We start from the raw sequence: 16,699 nt of genomic DNA on the forward strand, positions 1-16,699 counted from the left end.
TTCCCCCAAGCGACGAATCTCTTAACAACATAGCTTATAAACAACTTAGACTGGCTAAGTCGCCACCATATCTGTTCTTGATTAAATAACTCCATACAATCTACTTTCCTTCTGCACTGCAAATGCCGTAGAGGTAACAGGAATCGAAAAATTTTCAGGAGCCAGTTCAAAAATAATTACATTATAAACGATAGTGCTATTGATAGTCAAACCAGACTACCGATAGCGCCGATAGTACTGATTCTATCGATTAATCGATGGTTTGTCGATGTTTAAGTAACACTAGGAATGGGATCTTGAGAGTACTCATGAAATTGTACAGTCACGTCACCGGCATTGTTTGTGACTCTTTTCAGGGTTTCAAGCTATTCCACCTAGCCTCATCGGAGAAACTGGCCATGCTTTCTTAGAGAATACCCTACCTATTGAGCTAGAAGACATGCATTTGCGAGTTCGACAAAACATGTTTTTCGTGCACGATGGAGCTCCTGCTCATTTCAGTGTTAATGCTCGTAGGCTCCTAAACAACAGATTCCGTGAAAGATGGATAGGTAGAGGTGGACCAATTCCTTGGCCTCCACGCTCTTCGATCATAAATCCATTCGACTTTTGTTAACGGTGGCATTTGAAAACCCAGCTACAAGATGTACAGTCTTTGCGACGGTGATATATATATATATATATATATATATATACTTTCTAATGGAGAGCATTTTCAACATTTCATTTAGAAATGTGTTTCACACTGTGTTGCTACGCTCATTTCCTGTGTGTTTTCCACGATTAATTTGTTGAAGAATTGTACAAAAAGAGCTCTGAAACAGAAATAAAGCGCTTCCGGATCCTTCTTTATGACACATCTCATGATCTACATATGAGGAATATTTTCTGAAAGTATGGCATTACCTTTTTGTTGCATCTTGTATCCGTAAATAGAAACATATAATTACCTCACAGACAGTTCTATGAAAAACCATGAAACAGGAACTAGAGATCACTATATCATTGCACAAGCAAAGATTACCTAAAAAGATCAATATAAAGACTCGTAAAATGGTAAGATAAATGAACTATAAATACAAAGTAGTGGAGTATGATGCATGTGGCTGTACGATACTGTATTCAATATCTCTGAAGCATAATGTCGATCTCTCTTAGTTTTCGTAAGTTCAACATCCCATTCATTGCGGGATGATGCTGGCTTTTAGTTGTTATGACATACAAAGCAGAACAAAGGCAAACATTTGAATAAGAGTACACAGGAGCCGAATGTGGATGAGTATTGATATGCTATGTGGTATGTGGAATTGTCTGTCATTTTCTTTTGTTAACATTATTGCATTAAATGTGTGTGAATAATTCCACGTGGCTACTTCATCTCAAGAACTTTTAACATGTTATGGCTAAACGTAATCTCTTTTCAAATAGAATAATATTAACAGAGGTCATGAATCAAAGACCAACATGTTTGCGGAACTTAGTTAATCAATGCCACCCGGGGATTTACTACACTCCCAAAGGGAAATTGCCCCGCCGACGCAAGCGATACGCCATGTTTACGCCACGAACCACTAAATGTTGCGTCGTCGAGAGATACGTTATCGGTTTATGAATCAAGGTGAATGACTTTCAGCGATCTAGCACTCTCTTTGGAAGGGAGACAGGAAGACTGAGTTAACGTCCCGTCTACAACGAAGTTATTAGAAACGGACAGTGCCGGTTTAAGGTACAATGCACACAAGCCGTCGCTTGGGGCACCAGAGGCGCTACAATTGTATGATTTCATTAGAGGTCGTATCAAAATAGAAACGGCCTCTTAGGGCGCAAAGCTTAGAAAGGCACTAGGGCGCACACTAGTGCAAGATTTGCATGTTATGCGTTTAACAATTAGAAGTGAAAACTGACACAAGTGAAACTGTAGGACGAATTCGAATGCAGTTCAACTACTAACATGAGGAACTTAGAAATAGGTATCCTTGGTGTAGTAAAGCAACTTAAAGCACTTATTAAAGGCAAGGCAGTTCCTAATCCACGCAAACGACTTAGGATATGATATGAGTATTCCTCTTGGATCGTTTGCAGCTGTCATTTGCCGTCAGTCATCATAAGATCAAAACCAATAGCAGAATGACTTAGACACGGTATCTGAATGGTGCGAAAAGTGCCAGTTGTCTCTTAATAAGGAAACATATGAGATCATCTAGATGAGTACAAAAAATCCGTTAAATTTCGATTACACGATAAATCACACAAATTTAAAAGCTTTCAATTCGACTAAATACATAGGGATTACAGCTACGAACAAGCTAAGTTGGAAAGATCACATAGATAACGCTGTGTGGAAGCCACACGAAAGAGTACGTTTCATTGGCAGAACCCTTAGAAGACACAACAGGTGTGCTAAAGAGACTGCCCACACTACGCTTGTTCATCCTCTGCTAGAGTATTGGAGTGCTGTGTGGGATCCTTACCAGATAGGATTCACGGATGACATCGAAAAAGTCCAAAGAAGGGCAGGTCGGACAGTATTATCATGAAATAGTGGATAGAATGTCACGCATATAATAAGCGTGCACTTACTTGTGAATTACAGAGTAATTATATAGACGTATCTGTGGAAACGGAGGGCTTGTGTGAAAAAATGTTCTCAAAGCGGCGCTGGAGACGAACCGCAAACTCGGAATGAAGTAGGATGCGAAGGAAATGGGCCGTGAGCAATCCCAACATTCGCCTTAAGCGCATTGTCTTTGATACTAACATATTCAGACCTTCGTGGAGGTTAACGCTGAATCATGAGTTTGCATCTCAACTCGGTGGTCAAATTTCCGTGGGAAGCGGCATAAATTTTCGCACGATGCGCTATTCTAACGGTTACACCACCAGTACAAAAAATCCCTCACTCAATCTATTTCTTCTCCGTAATTTCTTGATAAACCCACAAAATAGTTGTGTAGCTATTTCACAGAAAATAAAAAAAAAGATGTTACTGTTCATATCTCTATGATTGATGAAGTCGTGGAAGCATGTTGGTCTTTCTTCCCCTGGTCCTTGTTCACCATACGTTAAGGTGAAGAGACTACTAGCATATTTTAAGCGAGCACAAGTTCTTTGAGTTGGAAAAGTTAGGTGTGACATCCTGTATATTGTATATTAAGCTATTATTATTAGTGTAGTTTAGTGCAAAGGAAAACAAGGTTGAAATACAAAATCGCATTGTTCGAAAGGATTTGCTTATAAACGCCAACCACTTTTTATCTTTTCCTTAACATTTACGCCGTCTAGGACGGGCTCATTGTAGTGAGGATTTGGGAATTTATTTTATTTAACTGAACAGCCGGATGCCCTTCCTCTCGCTGCAGCCACCTTACAAAGAAACTGTCCATCCGACGTGTCGAAATTTGTCCTGAAATTTTTTATACGATGAGAATACACCGAAAGAAACACAATGTCAAAATTTCAGCTGCTAAAACACATTGCAAATATTTCTTAAAAAATGTTGAAATTTGTCAAGTTCGCAGCTCGCCATGCGGCTGGAGAAATGTATGCCCCTACCGCAGCTGCGGCAGACAGTGCACACGCAACATCCTGGGAACATATTCTCGGTTGACGGCTGTTCGGTAAAGAGATAAAACAGCACAACGCGATCGGAATTTGTGGAGTGAATTTAAGTTTCGATTGATAGTTTCTCTGACACAATTATTCGCAGTTACTATTTGCTTGAATTTGTAACTCATTTAATATCGATAATAATTAGCAGTTGCCTTTACAGTATCACTAAATATTAACAATGGAGACAAAACTGAATTAATTTTCTTGCAAAGATAAAATATGAAGCAAGTGGTATGCAGTCGAAATCATCTACTTCTCCTGAAGACCTGCATATGCGTTATTAGTTAATTTAGATGTTGTCTAGTAACGAAACTGAACAAAATTCCAGAAAAACATAAAAACAAAAAAACACAAATATGCAGAGACCCACATCACCCACCACAAACACACACACGCCAGCATCACCACAAAAGAACAACATAGACACTCAACAGACAAGCTGGTACACACTCACATAATGAAATAAACTGACACACAGAATAGGGCACAACCTGAAGAAACAAGGAATAAAAACAGCCTACCAAAGCAACAGCTCTATACAGAAACGTCTAAAAAAGGAAGATCAAATGGACAACTACAACAATCTGGCATTTACCAACCCCAGTGTAACGGCTGTGATGCTCTACATCTATGAAAGACGGGAAGAATTTTTGAAATAAGATATACGGAACACAAGAGGACATGGAAATATGGCACCAGCCATTCAACGTATTCAGAACACATCCGTCAAGAAAACCACCACGCTATCAAAATAGGAAAGGACATGAAAGTAGTCAGGTTCAGCAACAAAAAAACAACTCCTACACCTACAAGAAAACTTCCAAATTCAAAAAGCAATAATAGAGAAGAAATACATAATAAATGACCAGATAAACATCAGCAACCGGACGCTATTTAACCTAATAAAACATATTGTTGAAAAAGAGCTACCTCCATAGAAGCCACAAAATTACATCACAAACTAGGCAGTATCCCCACCCTAGATCACCCACCCCTGTACGATAGTGGAACTATAACTTACACACACAGTACCTAGGAGATGTTAGCTACCCTCGTATTTCTTTAGGTGTATTCTTCCTGTATGAAACATTTCAAGTTAGGTTTTGACGTGTCGGATTGGACCATTCCCTTATCAGAGAGGGGAGTTGCATGCGCCACCGGTCTGAATTGTGTAAACATTGTTCTGTGTGTGATTGGATGTTAATGTTGGTATATCGTATTTCATGGGGCGGTAATTGGGAACGAGCACAGCATTTGCCTATATGAGTGTAGAGAACCACCTAAAAACCACACTCAGGCTGGCCAGGGCAACCGTCAAGGTCGTTAATCCGACTAGCGAATAAGAATCGGATCTGACTCACTTTACTGTTGCGCTATATGAACAAGTTGTAAACAGGATCTCTAGTCAGATGGATTTATAGGAAGCACGTAATTATCCACTCAAAAACCGGCACAAAATTCTTTACTGCCTAAAATGAGAGGAAGGGACGACGTCGAGGTCATTATCTAAATACAGGGTGAGACAGGTAATACAGACCACGCCATACATATCCAGAACGAATAAATATATAGCGAGAAGCTGTTTTCGCTAAGTTCTACCGGACAATATGGCGAATTTCCTGAAGTTCAAAAGTAATTTTTATCGTTTATAATCGCTGAATTAGGACACCGACTTTGTTTTTTCTAATAGAACTATGTACATTTTCCTGTGGCATTTGAAAGAAGCTTCTAAGAAAACTTCAATGACATGACAAAGATCAAATAGTATCAAGATAACAGCCCCGCAAACCACTGTTCCGTCGTCAGAAGAAGAGGTCCCACAAACGTCTGTCCTATTATACCAGTTGTAAGTAATAAGTAACTCACGCTTACCCGTGCATTTGGAGCCTATCCGTTTCTGTTCTGTTATTCTAAAATTCAGATAAATTGGTCGTAAAACTATTTAGACATTCATAGTGTATGCGGCAGTCAAAACACTGAAGATCGTTTATGGTGAATGTGGCCAGACCACTAGAGCAGTGGTGGTGTTTGTATGCTGAAGAGTATCCAGATCGTGCCGGGCACTCACAATCTGCCTTTGAAAACATTATAAAAATAGTTCTAGAAACTGGAAGTATAGAGAATAAAATATGCCAAGGAAAAAGAAGAGCATCTGATGAAAGAAATGAAAGTAACGTTTTATCATCAGTAATACACAATGCAATTTCGGAAGTACGATAAGGATCAAAAAACGAGTGTTCTGCGAACAGTACATTCCATTGCATTTCATCGTCTTCACATTTCGCTGCATCCAAAATTGGTTAGTTCTCCGAATGTTACCAACGCAAAGTGCACAGCTACGCGGCGTATCTATGCAAAATTTTGTTTAACGAAGAAACATCGTTTACAAACCATGGGCAAATCAATCTTCTCAATATGCACTAATCGTCACACAAAAATTCACGTTGACTCAAAGAAGTGGATAAAAACGATGTTCTTGGTCTATCAACGTTTGGTGCGTGTTTTTCAAGATGCGCAGCATTGCTCTCTGTTTTATTGAAGGGAGTCTAAATACACTCAACTATCTCGAGTTCTTAAGATATGCTGCTGCCACTGTTATTGGAAGACATTCCACCAGACACAAGGCAGCCAGTGTGGTACCAACCGCATTCCGCACATGTAATGACAGACTTTCTTGACAGAACATTTGGAGAGCGCTGGAATGGTCGTTCAGTAAGCGCAAAATGGTTTGCACACTCACCAAACGTAACACCTGCATCGGCGATTGCTGCACAAACACTGCACCGTAAGTATAAAGTGAAGCAAATGCTTTTCCTTCGAATTTCGAAGCTAAAGCTTCGGAATTTAGGAGTAAACTGTTTAGCAAGAGCGTTTGCTTGTGGGAACAAAAAGAACAATGAAAGCTTTTGCTTTCCCCTTGAGCTCTTGCTTCGATATTAGATGAACTGTAAGAATAAAGAGAAGCTCTGTCTTCATCCTGGAAGCAATTACTTATAAAACTTGAAGGCTGGTCAGTAGAGGCTCACGTTTGCAGCGTGCAGATATGGCTCAAATAGCAGCACATTTACGCCGCGAAAAATGCTACCGACTACGGCGATGTCCACCTGGAGAGCATTATAAAACTCTGTATCGTTTCAACGAAGAAAATGTTAAGTGGATTGCAAAGCATTTTCTGACAGAGACAGGGGAAAGAAGAGGTGGAGCACTATCGTCGGAACAGAAGATGGAGATTTTCCTTCGGTATGTAGCTGATCCAGGATTCCAGTCTGGAACAGCAGAAGAAATGGGAATTCCTCAAACTATAGTGAGTAAAACAGTGAGTAGTGTTTCTAAAAAGTTAATGGAAAAAGCTGATTTGTGGATCAAGTTTCCGTCAACACATGATATTACAGTGGCTAAAAATGAGTGGCTACAAAAATGTAAATTTCCGAGTGCTGTTGGTGTAATTGACTGTACACATGTGCGAATTCCAAAACCTGTGCAATTTGGCGACGAATATATCAACAGAAAGGGTTCTGCTAGTATAAATGTGCAGGCTACATGCAATGTGAAGAAACAGTTCACTAGTGTTGAGGCTAGCTGGCCCTGGTCAGTACATGACAATCGAATATGGAGATATTCAAGTGTCTGGAAAATGCTGAGTGAATGTAAGAACACTGTTCTTTTGGGTGATGAAGGGTATGGCCTAGAGCCCTGGCTGATGGCCCTTTTTCGTAGTCCAACTAAGGACAGTCACAAGTCATTCAATAACCTTTAAAAAAAGAAAGAGTTGTTATAGAGCGTTGCTTTGGTCAGCTGAAGAGGCGGTTTCCTATTTTGCAGTACATGAGTAGAGTTGCCTTACAAAATGTTCCAACAATAATAGCTTGCTGCTTTATACTGCATAATGTTGCGAAACATCTACAAAATGAAGATTTTGAAGACCCGGCACAGTATTTACATGAAGATTATGATAATGAGGAGGAGGAGCCTTTCACTGAAGCGGATATTCTTCGGAGAGGACGTCAAAGAAGACAAGAAATTGCAGCTCTAATATAAAATGCAGGATTTTGAATTTTTTATTTATGAAAAGATACAAAACTGCTGATCGTCTACAACAAAAGGAATAACACAGTCTCCAGAATGGTATACACATTAAAACTATTTTCATTTCCTCCTGTTGCAAATTGTTTACATTATTCATCTTTATATTGAGAAAGTTCATTAACATAGCTTCTTTTTCCATTTGCAGTCTAGTGAGCTTCAGTTGCTCCAGCAGCACCAGCCTATGTAACTCAGTCGTACTAAGCATCTTCGTCTCGTCTGTTTCTGGCAATGCTCCTTCCTTCAAGGGTGGTGGCCTGGCATATGGACTTGCTCTAGACGAAGAGGATGGTGGACCATCACGAGGTGCAACATCTGTTTCTAGAAACACATATGTATGCCAGAGATGTATACAACGGTAGAACTTATCGCGTGTTTGTATTTTTATGAAGATTTACTTTACAAAGATAACAGCGGAAACTTTCCTTCGCAAAAGGTTACGAAATGTTGGCGGGCCAAGTTAACTCTAGCCATGGCACTTAATGGAACTGAATAGCAAACATGGCTCTTACATATCATATTACTGCTAGCACCACTAACAGCAGTAATAGTAGTAGTAGTAGTAGTACTTACGATACAGTAATAAGAACATTTCGCTACTCTCGCGAAAAACAAATTTCCGCTGGTATCTTTATAAGTAGCAGTAATTAATTTTGTTTGACTACCAAAAACTAGAACTGAATCTTACCAGATGACTTCGAGTGCTTTGCTGGCTCTACTGGCGATAGTGTAGATATGACGGTGCAGTCCCTAGTGTCACTGCCCCTGAAAGTTAACGATTTGAAAAAAAAACCTCGTTTTAACATTTACAGATTGTGTGTAATTTTTTTAACCGAATGGAAATAGATAAATATTAAAATCGTACGAGCTTATAATTTATCTTACCTGGTATCTGGTTCATTGTGGGATTCCCATCTCCTTATAGCAAGCTGTAAAACTTTTCTCCCAAACATTTAAAACAGTCGGTTTATTTCCCGTTCTGTTCTTATCCGTTTTCCTTTTTAGTCTCGTTTTCATGTTACTGACTTTCTTTAGCAATTGTTTCCTGTCCATTTTAATGCTGATATTAGTTTCAAATGAATGTACAACATTTAGGATTCCTTCTTCTTTCTTTCTTTTTGCTTCTGGAAGTTGTGACTTCTCTAATAACTCAGAATGATTTTCTAAAGCCGTGACAAAAAACATCATCGTACATTCTGCACATACTGAGCTTTCATCTGAATCGGACGAGGACATCTTCAGTCGATAAGTGACAGTACTCACTGAAAACAAATGAAGCGAAACGCAGTCGCACGGCAAAGGAAACAGTGATGAAGCTTGCTCTTGCTCAACAGTGGTTCGCTGACAATGCGTACCAATCAGGCGGCTAGGAGCTTTTGCTACTGTGTTAGAAGTAAAAGGTACAGAGGAAAAGCAGAAGTTTATTCTTACAATGAGAAGCTAATGATTCTGCTTTTACCTTTTGCTTCCAAGAGAATGCTCTTACTTCTACCTTTAGCTCCAAGCTTGTGCTTCAGTTTTATTCATATGGCCCAATGTCTCCACGTACGCGTACGCCAACCGCACAATAACCCTGGGTTCGGTGTGGGGCGGCGGTGGGGTGGGGGGACTGCTGTGGCCTGTTGGGGGGGTAGTGAACCACTGAGGGCTACGGCGGGACGAAGCCTCTACGTCGTTTCTGGGTCCCCGGTTTAATACACAATACACAACACAATACACACCTGCATACTTTTCTCTGTGGCGAAAATTAAAACAAGAGGTCTGTTATGAAACGCTGACGATTCCTGAAAGCGCGAAATGCCTTATAAAACGGGTCTGTGCTGCTGTTAACTCCAGATGAAATTCAACGTGCAATATTGTTCCACTATTAGAATCACTTTATAGCGGGTAGCCGTCCTCAACGTCAACATTTTGAGCACTTGGTATGACAGCCGTTATTATAAACACACGAACCATACCTGAGTTTTGCTTACATTTCGTACAATGGAGGAGGTGTTTTGCACCCTGGTGAGAGAAGTGACACAAGTAAAAAAACAGTAATTTTTCGTTTATGTCACTGAAAAATATATGTGAAGTGCCCCAACGTGCATGGAAAACGACACATCTCTGTCTCGCAATTTGGCCACTTCAGGGCAGTTGTGTCAGTTTAATTGTAGGCTACTTCATAACCCGTTACGGCAAGAATTTTGTCGCTTCAGCGTTGCTACTGATAGGTGTGAATTGGTCATTCAATAAGGTAAGTTGGATTTTTAATATCACTGATTATTACAAAGTCTGGGTTTATACAGTGTCTGTAACTTGCGTTACAAAGGCCTTCGGACATACACGTCTGTCTGAAAGCAGAGACACTGCTTTGACGATTACAGCTGCTGTCAGTATTACGAAATTTCATGCGTTGCAGCATACAACAAAAAACTGGAAACAGCTGCTACAAAGGAAGTTCATATTTAATTCCTTTTCTCGGTGAAAGGTATTTCTACATTACAGCATACATAAGCCCATATATGATTCTAAGTTTTGTAATTGTGTTCCCTAAATTGTTCCTAATTGGTGTTCCTTATTAAATTGTATTGATTTTCATATACTATAATTCTGCATCTTCTGCTTTTCTAATAAAACAAATTCAACTTTTTTTATTTTTTATTCAGACTTAACTACTAATTTTTTTTGCTGGAGTATTATATTAGTAAGTAAAAAAATATTTTATTTGCGGTGGAAAAGTGGCAAAAGTGTTACTGAGGGGTCATAACAACAACAAAAAAGTTTTTAGAAAAGCAAGAAAAGAGAGATGCCAACTCAAACAACTAATTAACAATTACCTCATAACACCTCACATTCGAGAAGAACACAACTACATGTCCGTTTTACTATCGTAAGAATATAATGGAGTTTACTGCCAAAAGTACTTACTTGAAATTTAAAAGAAGCTATTCCAGTGATTCAAATTCCAGTACAAATTTTGTAGAATTCTTTAAGTTAGTTTTTTTCAAGTATTGCATTTTTGAGTTGTGTCACTGTTCTTGCCGAGGCGCAGTTTGTGGAATATCTTCTCCTGACGGCGGGGCAATGGTTTGCAGCGCTTGATACTGTTTGATCAAGCCTCATACATGTTATGTCGTTGACGTTCTCTTAGAAGCTTCTTCAGAATACCACAGAAAAAAAGTACATAGTTACATTAGAAAAACATAGTCGATGTCGTAATTCGGCGACCACAAACGATACAAAATTAATTGCAAACGTCAGGAAATTCGCCGTACTGTGTGCTATAACTTGAAGAAAACCGCGTTCTGGATATATTTGGGTGGCCTGCCGAAACTGCCTCACACTGTACACATCTACCTGACTACTCTGCAAGTCACACCTAAGGGCCTGGCAGAGTGTTCATCGAACCACTTTCATACTATTTCTCTACAATTCCAACCACGATCAGCGCGTGGAAAAAATGAACACTGAAATCTTTCCGTGCGAGCTCTGATTTATCGTGTTTTATACGATGATAATTTCTTCTTTTATAAACGCCCGTCAAGGAAATATTTAGGGTTTCGGAGAAAAAAGTTTGTGATTGAAATATGGCGAAAAAATATCAAATCAAATGGTTCAAATGGCTCTGAGCACCATGGGACTCTACATCTGAGGTCATCAGTCCCCTAGAACTCAGAACTTCTCAAACCTAACTAACCTAAGGACATCACACACATCCATGCCAGAGGGATGATTCGAACCTGCGACCGTAGCAATCTCGCGGTTCCGGACTGAAGCGCCTAGAACCGCTCGGTCACCGCGGACGGCGAAAAAATATCGCGGCAACGAAAAACGCCATTTTTTTCAATGATAGCCATCCCAACTACCGTATTGTATCCGTGAGATTCTCCCCCCTGTTTTACTGTAATACAAAACGAGCTGTACTTTGAACTCTTCCGATATCTTCCGCCAATTCTATCTGATAGGTATCCCATACCGCGCAGCAACATTTTGGCAGAGAACGGACAAGCGTAGTGTAGGTAGTCTCTTTTGTGGATTAGTTGCATCTTCTAAGTGTTCTGCCAGTTACGCAGTCTTTGATCCGCTTTCTTCACAACATTTTCTATGTGATCGTTTCAATTTATGTTGTTCGTAATTATTATCCCTAGGTGGGGTACACGAAAGGAGCCTCCCCGAAGATCATGACAACGATCGGGCGTACCCTGGGCAACGTTAGGCCTGTGCCTAACGGCCAATCCTTTCAACACCAAGACACCACAAAAAGGCTTTTATCAAAGCCAGCGCTAAATATAATGTCCATAAACATTGAAGGGCTCTCTCATGAGAAAGAAGTGATACTTGCTGTAGCATGTAAAACTCACAACTGTGATCTCGTACTAATCCAAGAGACCCACATTGGCCCCACAAATAGAAGACCAAAGATCCACGGAATGAAATTAGTAATTTAAAGACCACACGAGCAATATGGCAGCGCAATCTTCGCCAAAATGGGCCTAGGTATTATATCTGCAGAACTGACATCTCAAGAAGACATCGGAATCTTGACAGTAGAGTTACAGTCCTGCACTGTGACGTCTATATATAAGCCACCGAGCAGGGAGTTCAGATTCAGTGAGCCAACCAACTTCAACTCACAACCAACGAAAATAGTAATGGGCGACTTCAACTGTCATGGATCAGCCTGGGGGTACAGGCACACAGACAAAAGTGGGGACGACCTAGAAACCTGGGCAGACTCAACGGGCCTTAAATTAATACACGACCCCAAACTTCCATATTCCTTAAACAGCAGCAGGTGGAACCGTGGATACAATCCAGATAACATCTTTGTCAGCGAAAACGTAGCACATCAAACCAGGAAGGATGTGGGAGAACCCCTCCCACATACACAGCACCGAGCTATATTATGTCTGGTTGAAGCAGTTGTTAAACCAGCAACCACCCATTTCCAAAGACGTTTTAATTTTAAACGTGCCCTATGGGACAAATTCTCTGAAGAACGTGACAAAGAGGTGCAGAACCTTGATGCTAGCCCGGAAAAATATGACACTTTCATTGAATTAGTTAAAACTGTCTCCCGAAGAAATATCCCCCGAGGCTGAAGAACTAGTTATATCCCTGGACTTGACGGAAACTCAAAGGTTCTTCTGGAACATTACCAACAGCTCTTCGAGGAAAACCCTTTTTCAGAGGAAACAACTATGGCGGGAGAAGAACTCCTCCAGGCCATATCAGCCTCAAGAACAATGAAATGGTGTAATCTAATTACAAACCTAGACATAAAACAGAATAGCCGAAAGGCCTGGCAACTTCTTAAAAACATCAATAATGACCCCTCATCTAATACACAAAATTTGTATAAGTTCACACCAAATCAAATAGCAAATCAACTTCTACTTAATGGTAAAACCAACAGGAAGCACCCAAGAAAGAAACTACAGAGAGGCACTCAAGAAAAAGACCACCTAGGCACCCCCTTTACTCTGAAAGAATTAGAAGATTCCATCTCCATAACGAAAATTAATAAAGCCGCTGGCCTAGATGATCTACGCCCAGAACAAATAAAAATGTTCGGACCTGTTACCAGACGGTGGTTACTAGATATGATGAACAAATGTGTTCTTGAAATGAAAATCCCCAAGACTTGGTGGAAGGCAAATATAGTAACTATACCAAAACCTGGAAAAAACCCCACAGACCCTAAAAATTTTCGGCCTATCTCCCTGCTTTGTCAGCTCTATAAAGTCTTAGGAAGAATGATCCTTAACCGCATCTCAGAACATGTAGACAAGAATATAATTAAAGAGCAAGCAGGATTCCGCCCAGGAATGTCATGCTGTGGACAAATCCTCAACCTTACACAGTACATAGAAGATGGATACGAGCGGAAACAAATTACAAGTGCAGCCTTTATCGACCTTACAGCAGCTTACGACACCATAAACCACAATAAGTTAATATCAAAAATATATAACACCACAAAAGACTACCGACTGGCGCAATTCATCCAGTGCCTGTTGCAGAATAGACGGTATTTTGTCACGCTGCAGTCGAAGAAGAGCCGATGGCGGACCCAGAAAAACGGCCTACCTCAAGGTAGCGTCCTCGCCCCATTGCTGTATAATATTTATACCAATGACCAACCGATTAGCATGGACGCTCGCTCCTTCACCTATGCAGACGATACAGTCGTTGCCACCCAGGGAAAAACCTTTGAAGAGGTAGAAAGTAAATTAACTTTAGCGATTGAAAAGCTGGGTGACTATTATGATAATAACCACCTCAAGCCAAACCCAGCAAAAACCCAGGTCTGTGCTTTTCACCTACGTAATAAGGAAGCAAGGAGGAAACTCGACATAAGCTGGAAGGGACAACATCTATCTCACTGCGACACACCAAAATATCTTGGGATTAAACTTGACCGTGCTCTCACCTGCAAGGAACACTGTTTGGCCACAAAGATGAAAGTGAGTGCCAGGAACAACATCATCCGCAAGCTAACAAATAGCAGATGGGGAGCGCAACCTACAATTCTCCGCACGTCAGCTTTAGCTTTATGTTTCTCCACTGCGGAGTACTCGGCACCCGTTTGGCAAAATTCCACCCACGCTGAACAAGTAAATATAGCACTGAATGAGACTGGACGCATCGTGACAGGATGCCTCCGCCCAACTCCCACAAAGCAGCTGTACCACCTCATGGGCATAGCCCCGCCAGACATCAGAAGAAGGACTGCCGCAGAAATCGAGAAACATAAACAGGAGACAGATCCTAGGCATCCAATGTTCGGTTACAACCTTCAACCTCGCCGACTTAAATCAAGGAAGAGTTTCCTACGAACAACTGAAGCAACTCTTTTATCGCCTAGAGCACGACGAGAAGAGCTGTGGTACAATGTGGACCCAGGAAGACCAGGGAATAGCCCCAGGGAAGAACCCACAGCTGGCTCTGAACTCCCATATACGACCTGGAAAGCCCTGAATAGACTACGAACAGGCGTATCAACATGCAGAGCAAACTTGGAAAATGGGGCTACATCAGTGCAGACGAGCCCTGCGAGTGTGGAGAACAGTAAGACCCACAACACCTATTGGTCTGCAGGAAACTAAACAACCCGTGTTCGACTCAAGACCTATTTGAAGCAAATGACAAGGCTATTCAAGCTGCAGTGTATTGGGCTTCACGTGGGATATGAAAATCGCTCTGTTTCGCATCCTTAGCGCTTATCATTATATGTTACATACTTTTCTATATTATTGTAGTTAATTTACCTTATAACCATGTATTATTGTATTATAACTGCTTCTCTTGCATTGTAATATTTTTTTTTTGTAAAATGGTGATGTCTTGGATACGATAAATAAATAAATCCCTAGGTATTTAGTTGAACTGACGACCTTAGAATTTGTGTGATTTTACAGTGTGGCTGATATTTAACGGATTCCCTTTAATACTCATGCGGATGGTCTCAAACTTTTCATTATTTATGGTCAATTGCCACTTTTCGCTCCATACAGATATCTTTTCAAAATCATTTTGCAATTGGTTTTATCTACTGATGACTTTACTAGACAGTAAATGACAGCATCATCCGTAGACAGTCTAAGATGGCTGCTCAGGTTATCTCCTAAATCATTTGCATAGCTTAGGAACAGCAGAGGGCCTATAACACTTCCTTGTGGAACGCGAGATATCACTTCTGTTTCATTCGATGACTTTCCGTCAATTACTACGAACTGCGACATTTCTAACAGGAAATTACGAATCCAGTCGCACAACTGAGACGATAATCCATAGCCGCGCAGATAGATTAGAAGCCACTTATAAACCGGGACTGCTATCAGAGGGGATTAGGGGAAAATAGTAGTTCTCGCCGTGTGCACTTCACGCTTTGAGAAATGTGGAGAGTTTTGTAAGAAGCGTTTCAAGTGCGAAGAGTTTGAATCACGTAATTCTGGACTAATTATTGCCGATTTCTACATTACTGAATTTGTAAATCACGTACTTCCTTTGCAGCAGAGTGGCTGATCTCACTGGTCACTTCACGCTATTTACAGAAACACAGTAAATGAAATTAAGTTTATAGGAACACACACAGACATTGACACACAGAGAAATTACTTGGTCGTTCAGTAAGAGTCTTCTCCTAGCTACCAGAAACACGGTAAAAATAGCAGAAGGAAAAAGTAAAACTTCAGCCTTAATATTTTACAGTTGCTTAATAAAACCCTTTTCTTCAAAATCCATAGTTTCCATTGTTAGAAGGAATATTTGCTAAGTACCTGAAAATCGCCTAGAACGGTAATCAGTATTTGGGAGTACATGAAGTTGTTTCTTGAGCTATAAATCATACATTGATTATTTAATTAGTGATATAATGCAACTAATTACAAGATTTTACTAATCACCCTAAGATATGATCTAAAAATTTAGAAATTAAAATTGAAATAAATAACTTCTTATGACAGGCTAGTCATCTACATGGAGACTGAACACTGAACCAATCGGGTCTTCGCCATGGTTTTCACTTGTTTAACACAAAAATTCGTCTGTTCATTTCTTTTAAAGATTAGATGTTAGAATTACGAAGTTAACACTTTCTATGAGCTAATTCAAATAAGCATTTACGGTAACTTAGTTCTGTAACCATATATATCGACTCTGTAGCCGATTTCATTAGTATCAAAGCATATTCATGACTTATTCTGTAGTAATACTCTCTATTTCTATATTTTAAACTGAAATTATTTGTTTGGGCAGTTTACAGCCAATGTTAAGTTCAGTCAAAGACGCTGAAAATTTGTGGGAATTCCGTTCTTTAATTTTAAATAGTTTACAAATGAGCACTTGAATTAAAAACTGGAAGCACCCCTCTTGAGTTGAAGAACTACAACCACAGATGAAAACACGGAAAAAGTGCGCAATATGGTGGGAATTTTGGTAATGAGCGTGTATGAAATAGTACTGCAGACGGTAGCTGACGGTGTATGAATAATTAAGTGTAAGAAATCTTGGTGCAAGATGA

The sequence above is a fragment of the Schistocerca piceifrons genome, chromosome X (genome assembly GCF_021461385.2).
Source record: "Schistocerca piceifrons isolate TAMUIC-IGC-003096 chromosome X, iqSchPice1.1, whole genome shotgun sequence".
NCBI classification, from domain to species: Eukaryota; Metazoa; Arthropoda; class Insecta; order Orthoptera; family Acrididae; genus Schistocerca; species Schistocerca piceifrons.